Genomic DNA, 8,794 nt, shown 5'->3' on the forward strand with positions numbered 1-8,794 from the left:
AAATATTTCCCTTTATTTTCTTATAGGAGCTTAATGGCTTTCATTTTGAGTTAATTTTTGTGTATGGTGTCCTATGAGTCCACTTTTATTCATTTGTATATGGATATCCAGTTTTCCCAACACCGTTTATTGAGATTATCCTTTCCCCATCGTGTTTTCTTAGTGCGCTTGTCAGAGGTTAATTGACCATTTATGTGTAGATTTATTTCTAAGCTCTTTGTTTGGCTCCACTGGTCGGTCTTTGTGTCTGTTTTTATACCAGTAGCATACTGTTTTGATCACTACAGCTTTGATAGCTTAAAATCAAGTTTAAAATCAATCAAAATGATACCTCTAGCTTTGATCTTCCCACTCAAAACTGCATTGCCTATTTGGGGTCTTTTGTGGTTTCATATGAATTTTAAAATAGTTTTTTTTTATTACTTTAAAAATGCCACTATAATTTTGATAGGTATTACATTCAATCTGTAGATCACTTTGGGTAATATGGACATTTTAAAATGTTGTTAAATATTTTTTCTGCATCTAGTAAGATAACCATACGATTTCTTATATTTCATTCTGTTAATGTGGTACATCACATTTATTTGTGTGTGTCAAGTCATTCTTGTATCACAGGAATAAATTCCCCATGACACTGGTGCAGGATCCACATCCTGGTGCATGTATTGCTGAATTCAATTTGCTAGTATTCTGTTGAGGGTTTTTAAATCTATGTTCATCAGGGATGAACATCAGGGATATTGGCCTATAATTTTCTTTACTTGTAGTGTCCTATCTGGCTTTGGTATGAGGATAATGTTTCATAAAACAAGTTTGGAAGTATTCTCTACTTTTTTTTTCCCCAGCACAATTCTATTTAATGGAGGTGGGCAGCAGGATGTTCCACTATGATTAATTTAGTTCAGGGACCTGTCAACATTAGGTAGAGAAGAAGCCACCATCATTCTTTCGGGAGTAGCCTCCATTGGTGGCTGCAGTATGAGGGGACACTATGGATCCTTAGATGCTGTGGATAGACTCCTTCTTAGGGTTGATCCAGTGTCTGATGTTAGCTCGGGAAGTGATGGGAGGTGGCAGAGGAGGGGATAAAAGTTCTCCAGGGAATTGGGTATTGATGATTCCATGGGTATCCTGGGTGTTCTCCTGGTGTAAGAGTATCTCACTTTTGTTCTTTAATGTCCCTGTGTGGTGGTTGTACAAGGATGCTAAGTGGAAATCCAGGTCATCCTTTGGTATCTCAGGATCAAAAAAATAAACATCCCGCCTCATGGAAGTGATTGTGGGAGTTGAGCTGAGCTGACTCCAGGGTTCCTGTTGCTGAGCAAGGTGAGCTGGGTTCTTATATGGCAGTTTCTTGGAAGCCCGGAGTTATCCCAGGAAGGTATCATCGTTATCCATGGTAGGGTGCTGGAAGGGGTCTCCGGCGAAAGTCATGGTAAAATGCGGAGTGAGCTGCTGGTGTGAGGGATGGGAAGCCTGTGCAGCCCTACTTTTCTTTTCTTTTTTCTTTTTTTTTTTTTTGAAGACATTAAGAAAGATTGGCACTAATTCTTCTTTAAATGTTTGGTAAAAGTCATCCATGAAGTCATCTGATATTGAGATGGCTTTGGTTGGGAAGATTATGATTACTGATTCAATCTCATTACTCATGTTTGGTCTGTTTAGATTTTGTATTTCTTCATAATTCAGTCTTGGAAGGTTGTATGTATGTTTCTATGAACTTACCCATTTCTTTTGGGTTATCCAATTTGTTGGCATCCAATTGTTGATAGTAGTCTCTCATGATCCTTTGTATTTCTGTGGTACCAGTTGTGGTATTTCCTCATTCATTTCTGAGTTCATTTATTGGAATCTTCTCTCCTTTTCTCTGGGTTAGTTCAGCTAAAGGTTTGTCAATTTTATTTATCTTTTCAAAAAAAAATTCTAAGCTTCATTGATTATTTCTATTTTTTTTAAATATTTCATTTATTTCTCCTTTAATACTTCTTTCTTTCCTCCTGCTAACTTTGTTTTTAATTTGTTTTTCTTTTTCTAGTTCCTTAAGGTGTAAAGTTGGGTTATATATTTCAGATCTTTCTTTTTTCTTAACATGGGCATTTTTCACTATAAACTTCCTTCTTAGAACTGCTTTTGCTATATCCTATAAGATTTGATATGTTGGGGGCATCTGGAGGCTCAGTCGGTTAAGCAGCTGCCTTTGGCTCAGGTCATAATCCCAGGATCTTGGGATCAAGCACCCCATTGGGCTCCCTGCTCAGCAGAGAGTCTGTTTCTCCCTCCCCCCTGCTCCTGCTCTCTCTCTCTCTCTCTCTCCCTTTCAAATAAATAAATAAAAATCTTTAAAAAAAAGAGATATGATATATTGTATTTCCCATTCTTGTTTGCCTCATGATACTTTCTGATTTCCCTTTTGGTTTATTCTCTGATCCATTGGCTGTGCAGGACTGTGCAGTATCTATAGACGCTTGATCACATCTTCTGTGGGGTGGACTGGGTACTAGCTATGAGACTCACTATTGGAGGGTAGGGGTATATGGAAGGATGGTGGCATATGAGGGCTAGGAGTCTGTAGGTTGTGTGTGTTACAAGTTTCATGACTGGGCCTCTTGATGGAATCCATGAGGTGGTTAGTGAAACTGGGAACTTTTGTTCAGTTCCCTGCACCCTGATTGCTGTGTGTCTCCACCGCTTTTCCCTGCTCTAAGCTTCCCCAACTAGCCATGCTGTTCTGGGTGGGGCAAAAAAGAATTGGGCCTTTTGGGCAGCATTCCACATGGATGGGAAAACTGGGTGTTCACTACATGTTCATTTTCTCCTTTGAGAGAAATCACCAGTCAAGAGCACCTCTCTTGGTACTAAAATGTACCACCTTAGGGAAGGGATGACACTGGTAAACTGTTTGTCCTACCCTCTTCAATATGTCTGTTCTTGGATTTTTTGCTCCAAATATGTGCTGGGCTCCCACAAAGGTACTCTTTCTCATCTATGAGTAGTTGCAAAAGTTAGTGTTTCTTTGGGGAAGGAGGTGGTGAGGGCTAAAAACGCCTATCTGACATCTTTTTGATGTTACACAAGAGTAGATTTTTAGAAATTGAGATACTTAGATAATAGTCTATATGAATTTGCTAAATCCTTTATTTCTCTTTAGAGGTACGCAGATAGCCACAATAATTATTTGTGCTATCTTGCATGTTAAGTGGTAAAACATAGCTTTAATTGTTGAGATCAATTTGGAAGACAGTATTTAGATCCAAACTTGTGGAATTTCCTCTTTCCATAAAAAAAAAAAATGTTTGTGTACATATTAGGAAGAGGTAATTTTTTCCCGACCTGCCTTGAGTCAATTCTGTTATCCATAGTTTTAAAAAAAAATAGGTGTGTTTTGTTAGAAACAATTTATGGTTGGTGATGACTTATGTTGACATCTTCCCTTTGGAATAAAGAAATAATAAATAAAACAGACATTTAATAAATGGTTCATTCTGCTCAGTTGGAATAATATAAACAATCCTTATTTTTATGATTTGTAATCATACTTCATTTTTTATTTTTTATATTTATTTTGAATAAGAGCACATAATATTTTTTTCTACTCTTTGAGTAGAAAGATTGTCACATATTTGTGAAGAAGAGAAGCATACAAAGAGATTACTTTGGGGAATAAATGGATACCAGAAAAAAACAAGACAAAATCTTCCATAAAAGCATTCATGTATTTTTTTTTTTAAACAGCCTGTTTTTATAAACTCTGGAAGTAAAATTTTATAGAGTATCAGGTTAGGTTTTTGAAACTTGAATTCTCTTCTCATTCCTTGATATTTTAGTGTTGTTTAGACTTAATCAGTTTACTAATTTTGGCTATGACAGAAATGTACATATTAAGGTTACAATTTTCCTTAAGGTTAGTGAAAGACACTGAGATATGAAATTCCATGGAAGTCAGTAACTTGAAAAATTATAACTGAAGAAATGCCCTTGCCTATTTAAGAAGTCTCTCATCTTCTCTTTATCCAGTCCACATCTTCTGAAAAAATTAAAATGCAATGGTAGGGATGGGAGAAAGAAAAAACTACTTTTTTATACTTATTCAGAAAAGAACATTAACTTTGGTAATCAATGATGTGCAGCCGCAGTGGCCAGAATATATATATTGCTAACTTTTTGAGTTCTAGGGAATGAAGAGGTGAAATTCAGGTTTAAATACTAACTTTGAAACTTACTAGATATATGGTGGTTGTTAATTTGCAAAAATTCTCTGCACCTAAGTTTCTTCATTTGTGAAATGTCAACAACAACACTGAATTCTTAAGCTTATTGTGAGAATCAAATGACATATCATAGGTGAAAATGTTCAGTACACTGAACACTCTGTCCAAATGATACTCTTTGTAATGACACAAATGTATCTTCTTTCCATAAATTAGCTAATTAAAGCACCATAGCCCCTGTCTGACAATCTTGAAAATCTGTTCTACAGTATGGTCAGGGTCATGTCCATTTTAGATCTATCCTCTCTGTTCCTACACATAAAAGTATAGAAGTCTAAAATAAAGCTAAGAAATTTCATAATTCCCACATTTCCTTTTGTCATTTATATATTTTCATAACTGATACTCTGCAAAAAGATAAGAGAAAAAGAGAGAATTCCAATAAATAGAATAAAAATGAAAAAAGAGACAACACAGCTGGTACCACAGAAATACAAAGGATCATGAGAGACTACTATCAACAATTGTATGCAAACAAATTGGCAAAACTAGAAGAAATGGATAAGTTCCTAGAAACATACAACCTTCCAAGACTGAATTAAGAAGGAATAGAAAATCTGAACAGACCAAACATGAATAATGAGATTGAATCAGCAATCAAAATCCTCCCAATCAAGAAAATCCCCAGACCAGATGACTTCACCTGTACATTCTTCCAAAACAGATACGTACTCCCATGTTTATTGCAGTATGATTCACAATAGCCAAGGTATGGAAACAATATACTTGTCCATTGTTGGATGAATGGATAGAGAAAATGTGGTGTAAATATACAATGAATATTATTCAGCTTTTAACAAGAAGGAAATCCTCAGATGAACGTAGGAGAAGAGAAGGAAAAATAAAAAAAGATAGAAACAGAGAAAGAGGCAAAACATACTCTAGGGAACAAACTGAGAGTTGCTGGAGGGGAGGTGGATGAAGGGATGGGGTAAATGGGTGATGGGCATTAAGAAGAGCACTTGTGATGAGCACTGGGTGTTATATGCAAGTGATGAATCACTAAATTCTACCCCTGAAATTAATAATACACTATATGTTAACCAATTTGAATTTAAATAAAATCTAAAAAAAAAATAAATAAAGATGTTAGGTGAAAAAAAAAGGAAAGCCTACCACTAGTAACAGTATGGTTAGGATATTATTCTAAGTGAAATAAGCATGGCACAGAAATTCAAAAACTGCATGATCTCACTTATATGTGGAATCTCAAAAATTCAAACACATAAAGCAGAGGGTAGAATGGTGGTTACTAGGGGCTAGGGAGTGGGATGGATGGAAAGGCATTGGTCAAAAGGCACAAGGTATCAATTATGTGAGATGAATAGAGATCTAATGTACAGCACAGTGACTATAGCTAATAATACACTATTGTATAATTGAAATGTATGGGGAGAGCAAATCTTAAGTGTTATAACCATACACAAAAAAATGGCAACTATGTGAGGTGATGATTATGTTAATAGCTTGATTGTGGTAATCATTTCACAGTGTATAAATATATAAAAATACCACATTTTACACTTATATACAATTTTTGTCAATTTTCCTGAAAGCTGTGGAGGAAACGAGTGCAATGAAATTTGTAATAACAATATATAACACTTGAGCAATGTATTCAAACTGATTTATATAACTTAAAAAGTCCACTCATTTGTGCATGCACTTCAGGTCTCACTTAACTTGTAAGAGTAAACAAAACTTATATGCTGCTCTACTTATTTTAAGAAAAAGAAACTGTTGGGTTTTTGGGGGTTTTTTTTAGGAATGTGAAAGGCCTTTTATTTTTTTTTTTCTCTTGAGTCCCAGCTAATTATTCATGAATTAAACTGAAGGATGATCTTCTGTTTGAAAAGCTTTATAAGATATAATTTTGTGATGCACATGTACCTAGAGACTTATATAATCAGTATACGTGTCATTTTAATAAGTAATTAAACATACTTTAGCCTAACAAAAGATATTGAGATTAAACAATACCCACCCATTCCAAATGGTATTATTACCAATATTTTTTCTCCTTTGTTGTTTTAACATTCCCAAAATAATGTTTAAATTATATCTTTTCTTTTCATGAGATAATGTGTACCTGGCATGAGCTATGTTAGATTTTCCCATAATTATAATAAAGTAATTTCAACAGAGTTCTTTTGTAAGGATGTCTTGCAAGTCTATTTTTGGCTAAAAACATGGTATCTCTTTTGAGAAAATAAAGATTTATGTTCATGTGTGGAATTACTCCAGGTTCTTCATAATGATGATAGCAAAGTAGATAGGAAGATCCAGCCTACTACCCATTTCCTATTGCTGGCTGAAGGGAACTGAATGGATGCATTGCGGCAGGAGCCCATGGGGTGACTGACAGATGGGCTGTCTTGTACAGGTTTTACAAGTATCAGGTCTAAGCCTCAAATCAGAGAGTTGAGGACCATTCTATGAGTGACAGAAAAGCAACTTAACAGGATGCGGCTGCCTGCTCACACCCTTTTTGGTGCTTTGTGTTGGGAGGAAAGAAAAAGCACCAGACCTATCTATACACCATCCCTGAAGTGTTTCTCAGCATGGTGGGAGAAAGGGGAAAGGTTGGATGATAGAGTGTAAGGTAAGGATGGGGGCAGGGAGAGTGATGTATCTCTTTTCCTCCCACATAAAAATGTGGAATGTAGGGCGCCTGGGTGGCTCAGTTGGTTAGGCGACTGCCTTCGTCTCAGGTCATGATCCTCGAGTCCCAGGATCGAGTCCCGCATCGGGCTCCCTGCTCAGCGGGGGGTCTGCTTCTCCCTCTGACCCTCTTCCCTCTCTTGCTATCTGTCTCTCATTCTCTCTCTCTCAAGTAAATAAATAAAATCTTAAAAAAAAATGTGGAATGTATCTGTAAGTGTCTTTCTGTCTGCTAACTCTCCCCTTTTTCATAGCTGCTATAAATAATGATAACAAACAACATTCTTTTTTTTCTTTTGTAGCTCCCCACAAATGTACTTTGCTCCAGCAGGAAGTACACAAATGTCTGACTAACCACCAACAGTCATCCTAGCATCCTTTTCATTAGAGCTTGCTCTTTTACAGGTGAATGTTGTTTTCACTGAATATCTGAATTGGATGTAGTATTTTCTTATACCCTGCTTCTTTCCAGAAATATTTCAGTTTTGCAACCATGGAATAGTACTTTGGGGGACTTTTACTTTTGGGTGAATGGTAAACATGGAGCAATAAAAAAATCATGATAATAGTCCAATTTTTTGTGCATTTAGTATTTGATACAAACTAGCAGTGCCTTTGATGAAATTTGGAAGTTTTTGTGTTCCTGAGCAAAAGGCTAAGAAAGAACTCTTGAGACTTTTTTTGGTACAAAAAGGTGATTTTATTATAGGACGGGGACAGGACCTGTGGGCAGAAGGAGCTTCACTGGGATTGTGAGGAGTAACTGATTATATACTTTTTAATTAGTAGGGGTTAGCGATAGTGCAAGTCTCTTAAGGAATTTGGAAGCAAGGCTTTCAGGACCTTGAGAGGTTAGCTGCTGTTAAGATAAGGTTACTTTTAGGGTGCCTGGGTGGCTCAGTTGGTTGAGCGACTTGCTTCGGCTCAGGTCATGATCCTGGAGTCCCGGGATCAAGTCCTGCATCGGGCTCCCTGCTCAGCAGGGAGTCTGCTTCTCCCTCTGACCCTCCTCCCTCTCATGCTCTCTGTCTCTCATTCTCTCTCTCACAAATAAATAAATAAAATCTAAAAAAAAAAAAAGATAAGGTTACTTTTAGCCTTTCATAAAACATAAAGGCACTAAGGAGGCCACGAGTTCCTTGAGGAAGGTCACACTGCATTTTCAAGTATCTATCAGCGGCCTGCAAGCTGTAAGGAGATTTAATTTAAGCTACATTTCTCTTGCCATTGTTTCCCTCATCACCTTTATTTTGGATTCTGAATACTATAGATAAAACATTTAATTGATTTCATTTTCACCATCAGCATCCTTGATTGAAATATATCCATGACATTGTATAGCTCCCTCTGGTGTTTAACACCTGAAAATTCTTATTTGGTCAAAGACCAGTAGGCAAAAAAGGAAAGAAAGAAAGATGCTGTCTCTGGTGCAGCAGAACTGAAGGCAGACTAACTAGAATTGTTTTTTCCATTAAACTGTCTTTCTAACGGGGTATTATTTAAAATCTCTGTCTTCCCGGAAGCCAGTCAGGAAGCTCTGGGCTTGCGCCAGGCCCTTCGTTGCCATGTGGGGCATCAGTGAAGGAAGTGCTGGGTCAGCCAGTGTGAGCTGCAATCAGATCAACTCCCCAGCTACCTAGTCCAGTCTCTGCAGTGTTCTAACTGTAATTACACAGAATATGAGAGAGTTGGCAAGATGGAAAGTGATGGAAGGGGAAAGAAAACAAGAGAAGCTCTAGAAAGGATTTAAGAAAAGAAAGAAATGCAGGGCTTCCACGTGACAATTTCTTCTTTTTTTGCTTTTCATTTGTCTATTACAAATTAAGTATGGTAACACAGATCATGAGATGCATTCTGTGTTT

The 8,794-nt window shown here is 36.8% G+C and overlaps 1 pseudogene; it reads right to left on the reverse strand.

Annotated features, from left to right (window-relative positions):
• Positions 1–852: 852 nt before the first annotated feature.
• Positions 853–1,653, reverse strand: LOC123836428 (cilia- and flagella-associated protein 276-like; annotated as a pseudogene).
• Between the last annotated feature and the right edge of the window lie 7,141 nt (positions 1,654–8,794).

The sequence above is a fragment of the Mirounga angustirostris genome, unplaced genomic scaffold (assembly GCF_029215605.1).
Source record: "Mirounga angustirostris isolate CCGP_5_RB_7025 unplaced genomic scaffold, mMirAng1.0.hap1 SCAF_8, whole genome shotgun sequence".
Lineage (NCBI taxonomy): Eukaryota > Metazoa > Chordata > Mammalia > Carnivora > Phocidae > Mirounga > Mirounga angustirostris.